Here is a 16,156-nt window from a genome sequence, read left to right on the forward strand (position 1 = left end):
CAGCTAGAAGAAGCAAAATATTCGTAGTTTATAGAAATAAGCCTAAAAAGTCAGTTTCAAAGTGAAAACTTCGTAACACAAGAAGAGAAATAATTTTACGACGACAAAAACGATACTAAAGAAGCTGAATGTTTATACGCTACTGTAACGAATTATTTTCAAGAACAGCAGGAAACTGGATAAGATACAAAAATGAGCTAACAAGCACACGAAGAGTGCGCTGATATTTCTCCAACCCAAATACATTATGTTTGCGAAAAACTCATACAAACTTTGCAATTTATAAGTACTGTGCATAATAACTACCCTATATTATAAGATTAGTGTATAATCTTGATATAGGCGAGATAACGCCTTTAGTTCAGTTGTGTTCCTGTTGTTTTCACGTTTCCATTTCTGAAAAAAAAAATTATTATGAAATTCTTAGTTTCATGGGGTAATATGCAAAATAAATATCCTTTTGAAAAATTGCTGCAGTTCGGAAACGAAGTGGAACACGATAATCAAGTATTTGCAGTATGAAGGTAAGTCTATGAAAAAGTTAACTGTGCCAAAAGATTCTGTTACATACGTTTAATTTTGGAGAAAACCGACGTTACAGTTAAAGTGTTCATATTTCTCCCGTTTATCTTACTCGGCTGCCATTCTTCGTTCGTTTTGTTGACAGAAAAGAACAAACGAAAGTTAACAAAAGAATCGATGAATAATGATGGGAACTATTAGTGATTACGTTTGCGGTATTCGGCGTTATCACAGTCTAAAGTCAACGAAGAGTTAAAACGATTTTGCTACGGCAATGACTCAGCCCGAAAGTCGAACCAATAATAATTGTAAATCAGACGATCACTCTCCTGCGCTGAAAGATATATAAAAGAGGCCAAAATCCAGGCATCAGAGAGCTCCTCGGCAGACAACGGTAGAAAGAACCGGCCTGGCAAGTCTCCCAACGAACCATCCCAAACAAGGAAAGCATCAACGGCGGGCATCAACAGTAGACACAAGTGTACCCGTCCCGCCTATAATCGCGAGGAAATTTCCGCAATTTACCGGCGGAAATCGGTGAAGGACCAAGCAAAAGGGAAGAAGGAACTAGATCAAGAGACTCACCAGCCTTACGAGAGAAGACGGTTCTTTTTTTCCTGGTATGTTGTACTTCGGATACCTTCCTGTTAGGCAGCACCCTCGTTTTATAAATAGAAATAGGCAGATTTCTTGAATCGGATTATAAAAATGTTATCCAGAACTTAATTTTCGATGATAAACTCTTGTTATTTGTATTTGACTCCGCATTCATCCTCCCGAGAGGCTCTTTCCCGGACTTCGGAGTGACCGTTACCCTCGCTTCTTAACTATCTGTTTCTGTCAAAATCGGCGGTGCATCCGACAAAATACACCCGGTGACAGAATCCTACCCTAACTTAACGTAATCTAACTTTTGACGGGTTCCGACCCTCACACAAGCAACTAACAAGGTAAGTATTAAATCCACTCGATGGCGTTATCCGCACGCGTATGACAGACACACGTTTTACACCAACTCCTTTTATCCAAGCTGGAAAGTGCATCTATTGTTTAATGTCAGACGCCATCAAACGGATTAATTATGCACAAATTATTACTTTTGTTTTGACGGTGAAATCGGATTTAAAAGCGAGTAGCGCGCGACGAATAAATTTATCCTAACGAAAAACAAAGCATCGGAAACTCGAGCCGTTGCTTAAAAATGTATTTGTTAGTTATAAAAGACGCGGTTGGTAATAACCTGTGCAGACTCAATCGTGTTGCGCCATACAAGATTATTTAGGTGAAGAGACGGTGTGACGTCGCGGCCAGCCAAGCAAGGTTACTACCGCGCTTTTTCATTCTTACAAAAGAGACACGTACCTTTTTCGGACGTTTTTTAACTATTCTCTACTGCGCTATTTTAAGTTCTTTCGTCGGCATCAATGATAATTACGTCGTGGCTAATGCGTCGTCATTTCCCACGTGACAACCGGGATCGAATCAACGAACGTGCATTAAGATATTTAATAGCATCGCACAGTTGGATGCGATATTTATTACAAAACGACACGCTTGTCGTAAACATGTCAAAATGAAAGTTTTATAAGAAACGAAGCGGCTCGCGTAAGAACAATTTAACTAATTTCAGATAAAAATGTTTAAACTAACCAAAACATGGAAACCGCAAATATGTATGAATAAAATACGGTGAGAGATGTTTATTAGAAAGCCACCGGACGTATAGGCAATACAAGCGGCTACTCAATTAACAATTAAAATTGATCCGTTAGTCTTTACTCGAAGCAAACAATAATAGTCTCCCCGGCCTTATCTCATTTGTAAATGGCTTCGGTTATTAAGTTTTAATAATGGAACTTATGCTATCTTGTACATTTTATATGTCGCTAAATAAAAGCTACATCTACAGTAATACATTCTACGATGTTTATTTGAATTTATATTTTACAAGGAATTAAAAAACAAACAAAAAAGTATATTATATTACTTTGTCAATTTTCTCCACTTTTTGTTTTATGGAGTTAATCGATTTGGCAAGTGAGCGGAAAATATATAACAATCAAATCATCTGTAAGGATTGTGAACGTAAATAAATAACATTTCTATATGAATTATTTCGGTAGATCAAATAAATACACGTTACGATTTTGAAATTCATTTGAAATAACATTTGATAACCAATTGACGAGTAGTTATTATGATTATAAATAGTTGTAAATAAAAATGTTAAAAGTAAACAATACCAATACGAACGAGCAATTATTTATTGTGACACGGTCGCAGTGTCGGACTGTTGTTAATAATATTTTTAATTTATTTAATTTAAATTATACGCTCTCCACCTCAAATTAGAAGTGGCTCGCCCCGTACTGTACATCATGCTTTTCCTTTAACAATAAGTCGATCCAGTCATCTACTAGCCGCTCTCTTTGTGACTCTCAATTTGCATCGGAAGTTCTTATTAGTGATGTGCCGGATATCCGTATCCGTATCCGTATCCGCGGATATCCGAGGGAAAAAGAGATCCGTATCCGTATCCGTTACTTTTTAGCGGATCTTTAACGGATCTTTTATCTTAATGAATTTCATTACTTATATGAAATTTTAAAGATAGGTAGCAATAGCACAATCATCATTTACTATCATAAAATATTTCCATATTACACTACTAAACTTTTTTGTCGACATTGTTTTTATTTTAATTTAAGTCAACACTCTCCAAAAACACAAACGTAATCTACGCTATCTCGTGTCACACTAGCCACAAACCAGTGTTTCCCAACGTGGGGCCCACGCCCCACAGGGGGCAATTGGATTGCTAAGGAGGGCAATTCGAAAATGGACTTGTCCAGAGTTTAAGTTAATCGTATAGCCGCTGTATATGTTAGGGAAACATAAGAATTTTAGAAAGGCTTAGGTGGGGCATAGCACAAAAAAGGTTGGGAAACACTACACTAAATTATTGTGGCGATACGCTATATTTTTGTAAATATTAATTTTAGTTTAGTTTCGTTTCTTCTTTCTACCCTATGTTCTATTCTATTTTCTTCTAGAATTTTCTTATCTATTCCCTGTCCCTTGGGTGGGATGAGCAGTTCCTAGAAATTTGAGGAGCAAAGGTGTAAGCAGGAGCCGGAGAAAAAAGAGAAGTGACGTAGCGGGTCATTCGTAAACCGGACGGCAGAGTGTACGGACGAGGTGAAAATACTGGGAGTCGTATTCTCAATGACCGGATAGTTCAGAAATAAGTTCAGAAAAAAGATCATGTTTTAAGGTCGTAATGACGACTGTGGAAGGAAAAAATCCTAATTATTGTAAAAGAGAATTGGCCAGTTATGTTGTCGCGATCTGTATTGTACACATGCTATGAATACAGCGAATTATTATTATCGCTGTAATTTCGCGTGCTACTGTTTGCACCGTGAAGTTGGAATCCCCCGAAATAGAATCTGTATAAAGACGCGAAATAGCTTAATTGGAAAATTATATCAACTTTTGTTACTTTATCCTGTCTGACTTTCACACTATAAACAAAAACACGCGCAGTGCAAGTCAAAACACGTCGCGTTATTAACGCAAAGCGTCAACAATCGGTCCAAGGTCACACGCACCGGCGCCGACTGAGTACGAAAGTAGAGATCCGTATCCGTATCCGTATCCGCGGATATACATTTTTAACGATCCGGCACATCACTAGTTCTTATAGGGTATAGTTACTCGGACGTCCTGTCCCCATAGTTTCTACTTCTCCTCTCGACTTTTCTGTTTCTAACTTCGTTCTCGAGATTAAGGACGGACAAACGGACGGACGGACGATAGTGGGAATTTAGAGGTCTACAGTTTTGGAAGTTGCGGCCCAATTACGTGAGAATTCTGTCTGGATTCAGACACCCGGTAGTATACAAAGAATGTAAGTTTTTCTACGTTACTCGACACGGATTAATTAAATCTGAATTCAGAAATGATTTTGCTTAATCGCTTCTAAATTTAGATTTAAATCAATTTAATTATTTAAAAGTAAATATATGTCCATTTTAAATTAAACTATAAAATAACTTGTTTCAATAAAGCAATGGCAATTTACTTGTATATAAATTGATATCGATTGACTAAACAAGAGACGAAAGACTTGGAAATCGAGTAGGAATTTTAGTAATTTTCTATCAGCTCGATTAAATTTCTTCAAACTGATGCCATTCTCAGTTATGCGGAGAATAACTAATTATAAAATTCTTTATTAAATTTCGTGTCTTAAAAATCGATTCAACAACGAGGATGAACGCAAACTTATTAAATATAATTTACAGTCCGTTTACGTAATTGAATAAAACAGTTAATCATATTTGATTATCGACGTAAATAGGATGGACGGGTGCATGGAAGCTCTCTCATTTTCTAAATGTTTTACGAGCATACCGTATAAAAACACGCATTCCGCATCTTATGCCGTGTTGTAATAAGTTTTTTATTTCGGAAACACGTCACGCATACCTTTCTTACATAACTTAATCAAAATAATTTACATTTCCATTGGGTTAAACCAGGGTTGTCCAACCTTTTTTCGTAATGGGCCAAATTAGAAATTTAAATACATTTTAAAAAGTTTCAAAATATGAATGTCAAATTTTAATTACAAATAAATATTATTACAGAGAATACCGTATTGTTGCCAGTAAAAACAGAAATTATACTCACACAAAATAAAAATAAATTCAATGCGATTTTTGACATTGCCTTTCTTTTATAATAATGTCGATATCTGCTTTTATGGTACTAGTCTCAATAGTAAAAATGGGAATCACTCGACATATTTCTTTCAGCGGTTTTGATGTTTTACATGCGGGAAAAGAATTGTTCACAACAGTTTATGTACTAATGTATTAATACTACCCCAATGCATAGCAGTTCTCTAGATCGGTGGTCTCCAAAGTGGAGTACGCGTACCTCGGAGGTACACAAAGTGATACTCGTGGGTACGTCAAGTTTCCCTTCAAAATACTGTATGTGTGTCCTATACAGTCATAATAGTATAATTCTAATTCAAAATGTAAATTTGTAGTTTAATTTAAACGTATATATATTGTTTAAAATAAATAAATAATAAATAATTTGATTTTTGACTACAGACACATATATATTATATTATATTATAGGGGCACAACTCATAATTATTTTCGTCTTAGGGGTACGCCATAAAAACAGTTTGGAGATCACTGCTGTAGATAAACAGTTTTTCTAACTTTAATTACGTCATTATGACATCAAAGTGTATCCAGTGAAACGAGAATAAGTAAAAGATACCTAAAAATATTTAGGGTGCAGTGGGCCGCATAAAAATATAAAGTGGGCGGCGGGTTGGACAGCCCTGCGCTAAACCCTTTAATAAAAAGTAAAAAATTCTTTCGTATTCACGTATCATATTCAGTGAATGAAATTTAATATTAAATTTTAAAAGATTTCATATAATTACATTACCAGAAAAATGACCGTATTCAGATTCACTGGCGTAAACTAGAAATTTTATTTTCTTACAGGACATTCAAATATCACGTCGCATGTTTTAAGACTTTGCGTTTTAAGTGCTTTTAGTTTTAAGTGCATGCTTTAAGTGCTTTTTGACTACCTACCCCTCTCCGCTACATTTTCTCATCAATTTTTAGACACCCCATGCTGAAGTCAAGCTTTCCCCCGATATTAAAATCAAGCATTTACATAAGCAAATTCAAAAAGATTTGTTTCTGTTAGGTGTTTATTAATCAACTTTAGTGTGATATAAACCATTCGTATTAAAATTTAACTATAATGTATACGGTGATACTTCGGTTTTCGTCGATTTTTTCTTGAAAAATTTGCCTGGAATTCCGTCGGCGCGTCCACGTGACCTCGTTGCTAATTTTGCGAAACCACGCGTTTTCTTGTTCGGTGTGTCGTTGTTTTTCGTCGTGTGAACATTACCCCGCTTGTCTAGCCAAACAACGGGCGTATTCAAAATCTCAGTGTACAGCCAGCACCTCTTAGCACCTCTGTTCAAAATCTCGGATGACTTTCAGTTGCTGCCAGCGTCTTTTTCGGTGCTCGATACACCAACAAACGAGATGGCAACCACCGTGAGGCTCGTAACAGCTGTATTTTGCGTTGACGATTTTGAATTAAATTTATTTGTCGATAAATAAACCCCGAATAAATTAACATTAGGTTAGTACGTTAATAGAATATTTTAAATATACTGGTATATTTACCTAAGACATCACATAATTTTTTTTAGTTGCTAAAGTGTAATCTTAGGATTGATTTAATGATTTAAAACTCCTACGGAAATTTAAAAATCTTCGTCTATATTGCTCTTTTGGAAATATTCATTTTTTAAGCTGTTTTCATTAATTAAATAAGTTCAAAAATCATTTTACGTAACGTGGAAATTCGCATCATTCGCCATTTTTATTGTTTTTCTCTTCCGAAATTTCTTGGGAGTCAGCGTTTGTGTTTTCTAGAAGCACTTGCGTCACTTCCGGTAAAATCTCGCTGGATTGATGTTGAGGTTTTTAATACACCCAACTCCATTGCTTTCCCTCGCTTTTAGCTCCTTCTTGGGAAATTCCATATTGAATTTTCATTTATTTTTTATAATAATTTTTTTATTGTTTTTATTATTAAACACCACGGCTGTGGAGTCGCGTAAAAATCTACTGACTCCGACTCCGACTCCGACCAGTGGCGGACTTGTTACCGAAAGAGACCCGGAAATTCTGATGTCATCACGTGACCACAGAATAAAATATTCAATAAATAGAGTTCTATTAAAGATAGAGCGTGGAAACTTTTTATTCCAAAGCTAAAAGACTTCTCTAAGTAATATATAAATGTGTATTCGATAATATTTACTTTTCCGGCTGTTATATATAACAGAGAGAAAGTGTAGCGCTCGCTCAAAAAATGACCCCTCCTGAATGTTTGCATTTTTGGATTCGGGACACCGTAAAATTTCGAGATACGCAAAAGATTCGAGGTTTTCTCTATATGTGTGGATGTTAGACTGTGTGGGGGGTGCATGATTTCGTTCACCCTGTTTGAAGCCTAATAATTTCTGTGGTCAGAGTGGTCAGAATACGAGTCCGATGGTTTAACACAGGACTTAGTTATTAAGCGTTAAAATGGTTGAACTAAATCGTGTCCCCATATACATTGTAACATCTTAGGCGAGAACATCTTAACGGGTTTTACTGTACTATTATAAAATGGTTAAAAAGCTTACTTTGAGGATAGAGACGAGTTTTATTTTATTTTTTCTAATTTTGAACGCTAATAACGAGTAAAATATTCATTAAGAGATATGACACGTGACCACTTTTATGTCTTCACCCCGTCGACCTTTAATTAAGAACCAAAATTTAATAGTATTCATGCCCCTTTATACGCGAGCTACAGTGCCACATTTCGTTTCTTAAACTTTACCCATTCTGAGATATTGTTTAATATCTCAGAACAGAAAATAAAGAAATTAAACAAATTAGATGCCAACACACATTTTTCCCCTTTACTAACTTTTTTGAGGGGTTGGGGAGGTCTCCAAACGTGTAGATTTGCAAAAAAAAAAAATTCGAGGGTCAAATTTGACACGATTCCAGTACTTTTTCGTTTTATATACGTAACAAGTTGGTAAGTAAAAAGGAGTCGGAGTCGGCGGATTTTTGACGACTCCGACTCCGACTCCGCCTAAAACACCAAAACTCCACGATTCCGACTCCGACTCCACAGCCCTGTTAAACACTATATTTATTCTCTGTAAAATGTACAGTACCGTACACTTGATATCCTTTACGTACTGCCTCGAGAATGGATGGTGAAATCCTAAATCTATATTTTGTTCTAGAATGAACGTTCGAATTCTTTTATAAGACCTTTTCTCTTTACAAGATTGATTCCAACTCTCATCATCGGATGTTTCTCTTAAGTTGTGTTCGGTACTTACTCCAGTTTCCGCTTCGACAACACAATTTTTTTTTTTTTTTTAATACTTGTTCTTGTCCAATTCCCTGTGCCTAGCAGCATCTGAAGGAAGACGACCTGGAAATAACGAGTGTTGCTATCACTATTTTTTCATTTTTCTACATATTTCTTTTCTTTCGTGCATTAAAATTTATCATTCACGAAGTAATTTTTCTTTAAAAAATTATATCAAACAAACGTTTATTTTCTATAACATCTCAGTTCCTATGCATTACTTTAAAAATTCTCAGTAAACATATCTGCTATCAATTAAAAAGGAACACTGGGCGTGTAAATGCTTTTATTATAGGCCTATGTAAAAGTACATAGTACAGCTATCATCAAAATCAAGCAATAGCCTATTATATATATTTATATTTACTAAAAATATAAATGGCACAAGTCATGTAATGTGAAATAATATTGTGGGTTTAGAGTCAAGTAAAATTTTTATATAGTTACCGAATACAATCCAAGAGCTAAGCAAGTGGGAGAGAGCGACAGTAATACTGTCGTGGCGAAAATTTTGCTTTGCAGTAAATTCCAGGCCATAATCTTTTAATAAACTCATTCATTTACTATGTTTATTTCACGAAAAATGAATGGTATCTGTAAGTTACAGAAATTATAACTTATGTACAGGATAGAAGCCTAAACTTGATTTAATGTAATTTCATTTTTCATCCATTGTTTTTCTAGAAACTCGCAACTTTTTTTTATATTTTGCTGATTAAATTTGAATATTTTTGTTTCGTTATGAATCGTGTGCATTTTTTTTTTTTCGTTGCCTGTCATAACTGTTAGAATCATTATTATTAATTATAAATCCATCTAAAAATGCTGAACTTCAATAATGTGAGATTCTTCCTGGGATACAGGGTAATTTGTTACGCCTGTATCACTTATTAGGCGATCTAGTTCGTGAAACTAGTCTCCGTCGTCTACAAGAACGGCCTTTCCCAAACTTAGGGAAACGACTGTGGAGGGTCTTTCAGTTAATATTTTAAGCGGAAGTTGGTGATGGCAAATTCACCTTCTTCCTTATGTCAGGGTCCCGACACCAGTTTATCTACTTGCGTAACGCGGATAAACACGCGTGAAATTTATATCATAGATTTGATTCAGGAAACAATAATACAGAGACATCTCTTAACAAGTATATAGAATTTAATAAACAAATAAACAATATTAATACAAAATAAGAAATAATCAATTAATTCAAAACGGTCAATCAAAGAACGAATAATCAATCAATCGCGACAGGAGGAAATCTATTCTTAGTCTATAACCGAGTCGAGAGAGTAGTATTCTCAATCTATACATTTACGAGAGAGAGAGCTCACAATTTAGTCTTAAACATACGACCTGTTTACTTGGCAGTGTCGTCTTCTTATTTTTGTGAAGGTACTTCATTGATAACTTAGGGACTCGCCATAGGGATCCATATGATGGGAGTTCGTTCAGATTATTGCTAGAGTGAGTGCTCCTCATCCACCAGCTTATCCTGTCCTCCCTGCTCCACTGTCCAGGAAGAAACCAACGAGAGAAAGACCTCCAACATGAACAACGAGGTAATATGATTATCGTAAAACTCTCTCTCTCATGTTAGATTAAGATAGACCAGAGAATAGAGATAGGAAATATCTCAATCCTCTATGTTCATCGGTATTACTAATATTAGACTTAGGTTAGACTTATGTTTTATGTTTTGTTGTTATATTATTAGTATTTGTTATTTTGTTCTGCTATAATTAAATTGTTGATTTTATATTATATAACCTTCGTAGTCTGGTATTTGTTACTTATGCACAACCCACACAGAATCTTACCACTCGGGTTCTGATTAAAAATTAAGCCATCCGGTGACAAGGTGAGCAGGTCTAACAGATCTGACGATTAGAGGGCCTGGACCCTCGTCCGTATTCTCACACTAGAAAACGTTATTTTTCCATATTTTTCCATGAAAGAATATTTTATGACTAAATTTTGACATTATTATTAAATTATTTAAAATAAAACGGGGGCTATTCGGATCTCACTGACTTTATCGAATATTTTAATATATTTTGATTAAGTGGAATTTAAGTTAACTATAAAACTCTTACACATTTCATATAAAAAATAATGCTTAGATTTTTATATCATATGAAAAGAAAATTCTTGCATATTTTGAAACCGTGTCTTATTTTATCTGTTTGTTTTTACTGTCACAACTAGATGCGTAGACAGTAAAAACACACAGAAAATTCTATACTTTTTTCCAATAGTTAATAAAAAGATGGAAGGATTTCATTGTATCGTTCACCGGATTCACTTCCTATAAAAAGTGACACCAGAAACTTACAACCGAAATTCATCTATTGGCCACGTCTTATAACATTACCAAAAAAGGGCAATAGAAAAAACAAGGACCATAAAAAAAGAGGAGACCGCTGACGATCGACGTCGTGGAAAGTTCGCCCTCTTTAGAGTTCGTTTCAGATCTCGGTTACCTTACCACATCGAAGATTGCCATCTACTCATGCCCTATTGACCTTCCCTCCATCCGACAACGCTCTTCTTACCCGAACAATCCCATTACCTATTACCAAGGGCTCTCAACCGGTAGCTTCCGAATCATCGATTCGTTGAATCTTCGAAACGATCGACAACGAAAGAACGGTCTCAACGATATCTACAAGGTATTTATCTACCAGCGAATCTACGTAAAGTCTCTCTCTCGGGATTAGGACTCGCGAAGATAGTTACAATAGCCCTCAGTTATGATATACAAAAATGATAGCCAATAGTTATAATGCACAAATCCCTAACAAATCCAAAGTAATATGTATGATTCCTCCTTATAAATAGTTTTTTGTAAATAAACGGGTAATTATATTTATATTGATCGATGACTGTGTGCGCTTCTTTAAGACTCGCCGTCTCTCGAACCGTCTTCATCCAGATCCGAATGCCTACAAACGTGACCTCCCTTTTGTATCGTGATTTCTCTGTCCGTAGAGACACGGTGGTGTCATCCTGACGTGGCACGTGACCTAGTGCCGACCACGCGGTCACACAAAGAATTTAGGTAATAAGTATAAATTTTCAAATGTTAATTTACACTGTATTATTTTTGTTTTGTTTGTTTTATAAGATAAAACAAAACAAAGGAAAAAAAAAATTCAATGGTTCCGAGAGTGAGAGAAATTATACTTTTCTATATTTGTTATTATATCTGGTTTGAAAGTCGCACAATAAAAATTAATATGAAGTGTTTTTATATAGAATATTTCAAAGATTTCGCTTTAAAATTATTGAATGCCAGAACAGTTTTCTAGGAGAATGTGTGGCTTCGTTGAGAAACAGCTTAAACGTTCCGGCACGTTTGTAGCACATAATGTTTATAGATTTTATTAAACTGGTATTTTAGATGGGAAAATATCTCTAGTGTTTTTCTGGCGATGCATAGTAATGCGTATTTTAATTCTTCCATAATTCTGTTAGGTTAATCCTATAATTAATTAATGAATATTTCTATATTTGTAATAAATCCAGGACACGAGCCGATTTTTAATTTAATACTCTTCGATTTAATGTATAAAAGTAGACTCAGCGGTATGATTTTGTTGTCTTCCGAAGCTACGAATGAAGTTTATACTCTTCGTTGCAGCGGAATCGTCTCCTTCGATTTTATACAGCGACGATCTTTATCTAATACCAGCGGATGTGCCCGGCGTTGCCGGGGCAAAAAACAACAACAACGATTAAGATTATTAGATTATTTCGTACTTCTAATCCTTCTATTCTAGTAGCCCGGGACGTCCCTAGTGGGCGTTCTAGCAGCAGCGTAGTCATTCCGTGGTATAATTAATAAATTCTTATTACAAATAAAAACAATAATATACTGAATTTATTGTTAATTTAAACAAGGTCGGGACACGCTCCCGTGATTCTATGCGGCAGCGGCCATTTTGGGACTTATCGATAGACTACGCTCCACACGTAGCTCCCGCGTGAGTCGACTATTATTACGTATATAAGTATTCAAATTTTTAAACAATGGGTTATTGCGTGGTACCAAATTGTAAAAGTAAATTTACAGACGTTCGATTGTTTAGATTTCCCGCAAATAAGCGGAGGAAAGCAAAATGTAGCGTAGACATCAACGGGTGGTTCGCTATGCAGTTCAAAGAGTTTACGTGTAAAGTTTGTAACAAGTGGTTTAAACGAGTGGATACTCTTCGTGTCTACGAACGAACTATTCATGGAAATTTATTGATGATATTGGCAATCCAGATATAAAACAAATTATATTTGTTTTATATCTGGATTGCCAATATCATTAATAAATTTTTTGGAACTTTTTTGTAAGCTATTTATAAATTAAAAATATATCTACGCATCTATTACGTATTATAAAATGAGCGTTACGTTGACAACATTTATCAATAATACTATCGAATTTCGTTTTAATTTTATAACCAATCTTGCTTTAAAAAATAATTATAAATTTGTTACATTATATTATTATATTCTTTATTTTAGTTTAAATTNTGTACAGTAATACCTCGACTTACGCTACCCCGACTTAGGCGAACCCGGAGTTACGCGATTTTCAAATCTCGTCGATTCGTCTCTTGTTTGAGCGCCACGCAACTCTTGATTACTCACTCCCCCCACACTATTGTTCAGCTTACATGTTCGGACGTGTCGCGCGGAATCGACACGTCCGAATAGCTACAATTCATTTTGTGTTATTTATTTCTGTGTTTGTTATATCTAGGGAACTCTATGTGGTGATTTCTTGTAACCGTAAACGAATCAAAAGACGAGATAAGATTAACGAGAACATTCAACAGTTTACATACATCCGACTTGGATTTTACGCAAATTGGAAAATTATACCCCGACTTACGCGAATTCGACTTACGCGGTTATCGCTCGGTCCCACCTATCGCGTGAGTTCGCGGTATTACTGTACGATTCATTCGCGTTCATATACACAACTAATATCCAATAGAACTATTTTAAACAGATCGCTGCACTACCACCGAATTTTTCATTGCTTGTTCTGTGACAAAACTGAATTTTGGTCTTTTAAATTGAAATACCTAAATAAGGGGGTCCAACATTTTTCTCCGCCCCGGGCAGCTGACACCCACGGTATGCCACTGTACGTATATAAGTATTCAAACCTTTGAACAATGGGTTATTGCGTGGTACCAAATTGTAAAAGTAAATTTACAGACGTTCAATTGTTTAGATTTCCCGCAAATAAGCGGAGGAAAGCAAAATGTAGCGTAGACATCAACGGATGGTTCGCTATGCAGTTCAAAGAGTTTACGTGTAAAGTTTGTAACAAGTGGTTTAAACGAGTGGATACTCTTCGTGCCTACGAACGAACTATTCATGGAAATTTATTAATGATATTGGCAATCCAGATATAAAACAAATGTAATTTGTTTTATATCTGGATTGCCAATATCATCAATAAATTTCCATGAATAGTTCGTTCGTAGACACGAANGACAAATTAAAGTATCTGTTTCGATTATCCGGATTTTTCCTTATCCGGACTACCTTCATTCCCAATTAGTCCGGATAATCGAGGTTCTACTGTATAATCTATACTTCGGTGGGTTGACGTCATTCAGCTGACCAATCAGCGCTTTGTGCCATCTGGATATTTAGCCGCACGTTCTTATATAGACCTTGAATTTAAATAATAGCTAGTGGCGCTTCTAGTGGCCATTTTGGCATACAGTGACAGAACAAAAGAAAGAAAGAATCCAGTTATTTAGCTTTATATAGTTAGATAAAAAGGAGCCGGACAATCGAATCGATCAATCATTGACACTACACTTTTGCGTAGAAGTAGCTTCTTGCAGAAAATCTATTAGGAATGTCGTGTCGAATTCCTTACCAGAAAAATCCGGAATCTCAAAGTGAAAAATTTTTGGACCTGTCGAGTGCCGTATTTCCAATCGCCACGAGGTCCTCCAAGTGTACATTTAAGCGCTCAATGTTCGTTTATAGAAATGTTTATCGTTGTTAATTTTTTTCTAATTATTTTTATTTCTTCCTCTATTTATTTTTCTTTTGTTTCGAAAACACAATAATAATCGATTATAAATAATACTAATAAATAAATATTCATAGGTGTATTATATACAACAAATACAACAATACTTTTTATGCTGTACGCAATCGATCAGTAAATCCAGGCTTTCTAAATTTCTTTTGTAACAAGATTGTTTTAAAATAAGTTCGAGATCGAGAAATAATAGAGGCTTTCGCAACACTTGCGTTATTGTAGTCTTTGTCAATAGAACTGCACTCTGAAATATATCAGAATAGGTTATGTTACTCTTTACCGGCTTTTTACATTTTATTATTTATTATTACTTTCAAACATGAAGACCCACGTTCATTTTCTAATTTTCTTCGCCTCGATCTCCGTCTGGTTGATACAAAGTAGCGATGCGGTTAAAGCCGTAGAATGTTCGTGCTGCGGTAAGTTCGTCCGTGTAATATTGACTCGCTACCAGTCGTTTTGCATATTTTTAAAGTTTTTTATATTAATTTATAAATAATACAATTACATAAAAAATAATAATTAATCCCAATGAATTCTTAATATAACAATCGCTTCAGGAAAACCAAAAGGTAAGATTGTATCCACGGACATCGGCGGATGTAAGAACCAATCTTCATACGAATGCGAATTTAATTTCGGTGGTCCGCTGAAAGTTCGTATCAAATTTGAAGTTTGTAAGTATTGTTGTAATTGATATTTATAAACACGAGGTATAGTTGTTAATTGCGTTACGTCTTTCAGACAAAGAAATTTCGAATATCGATTATAAGTTAACGGCGGTTGAAGAAACTTCCTTGACTAGAAAGACTTTCGGTTATCCGAACAAAAATATCGGATCCGAATCTGGAATACCTTCTCCTCTTAAACCGGGAGAGATTTATCAATTTCAACGAACCTTTTGGCTTAATGATTCCAGATTTACCGTAAGTATCTTAGAATTATTGTTTTCGTCATTTAAAGAAGTTTTACATCAGGTTTAATTATACATTTGTATATTTTCTTTCATCAGAAAAGTTCTGTCAAACGTTTGAACTTGGAAATTTTAGACAGAGGAGACGGGAATACAGTTGTATGTATAGAAATACCTGGCAGAATGATGGAACAAAACAAAAAATAATAAAATGAGTTCGTAATTGGACTATCGTTGCTTATATTTTTGCTTGTCACCGTTACTTCGACAATATCGAAAATTTCGTTAAGAAAATAATGTTTTAAAATTAAATAATTTATATTGTAAACTGCGTTAAATGTACAATTCCTATTTTCGTACTTAAAAAAGAGAATCGGAAATAGAAATTTTCGCGTACTTTTAGGAAAGTAACTTGATTTTAATAAATATATATTTATTCGAACGTATTCGATGTTAAAATTTCAATAAATCTGCGACACGATGAGTTTCCATTTTCGTTCTTGTATTGTTTAATTTTCTGCAATTCTTGAAGATTTGCGTGTTTTGTGGCTAACCGGATGATCGTGATTAATGTACAAAGCATATCCCTATCAAAGCGTGTTTAAATAGATATTTAGCATCGCAAATGCAGCCAAATTTAATTTGCTCGAAACGTTGGA

At 35.0% G+C, this 16,156-nt stretch overlaps 1 long non-coding RNA gene across 1 annotated transcript; it reads left to right on the forward strand.

The window, feature by feature from the left end:
* The first annotated feature begins 14,899 nt into the window (after positions 1 to 14,899).
* Positions 14,900 to 15,726, forward strand: LOC111637086. The gene is made up of 4 exons (XR_002758635.1): positions 14,900 to 15,003; positions 15,145 to 15,261; positions 15,329 to 15,510; positions 15,597 to 15,726. It is a non-coding gene; the product is annotated as an uncharacterized LOC111637086 (long non-coding RNA).
* Positions 15,727 to 16,156: the final 430 nt, after the last annotated feature.

This window comes from Centruroides sculpturatus, unplaced genomic scaffold, assembly GCF_000671375.1.
Source record: "Centruroides sculpturatus isolate CEXI.00-Female unplaced genomic scaffold, Cexi_2.0 scaffold776, whole genome shotgun sequence".
Classification (NCBI taxonomy): domain Eukaryota; kingdom Metazoa; phylum Arthropoda; class Arachnida; order Scorpiones; family Buthidae; genus Centruroides; species Centruroides sculpturatus.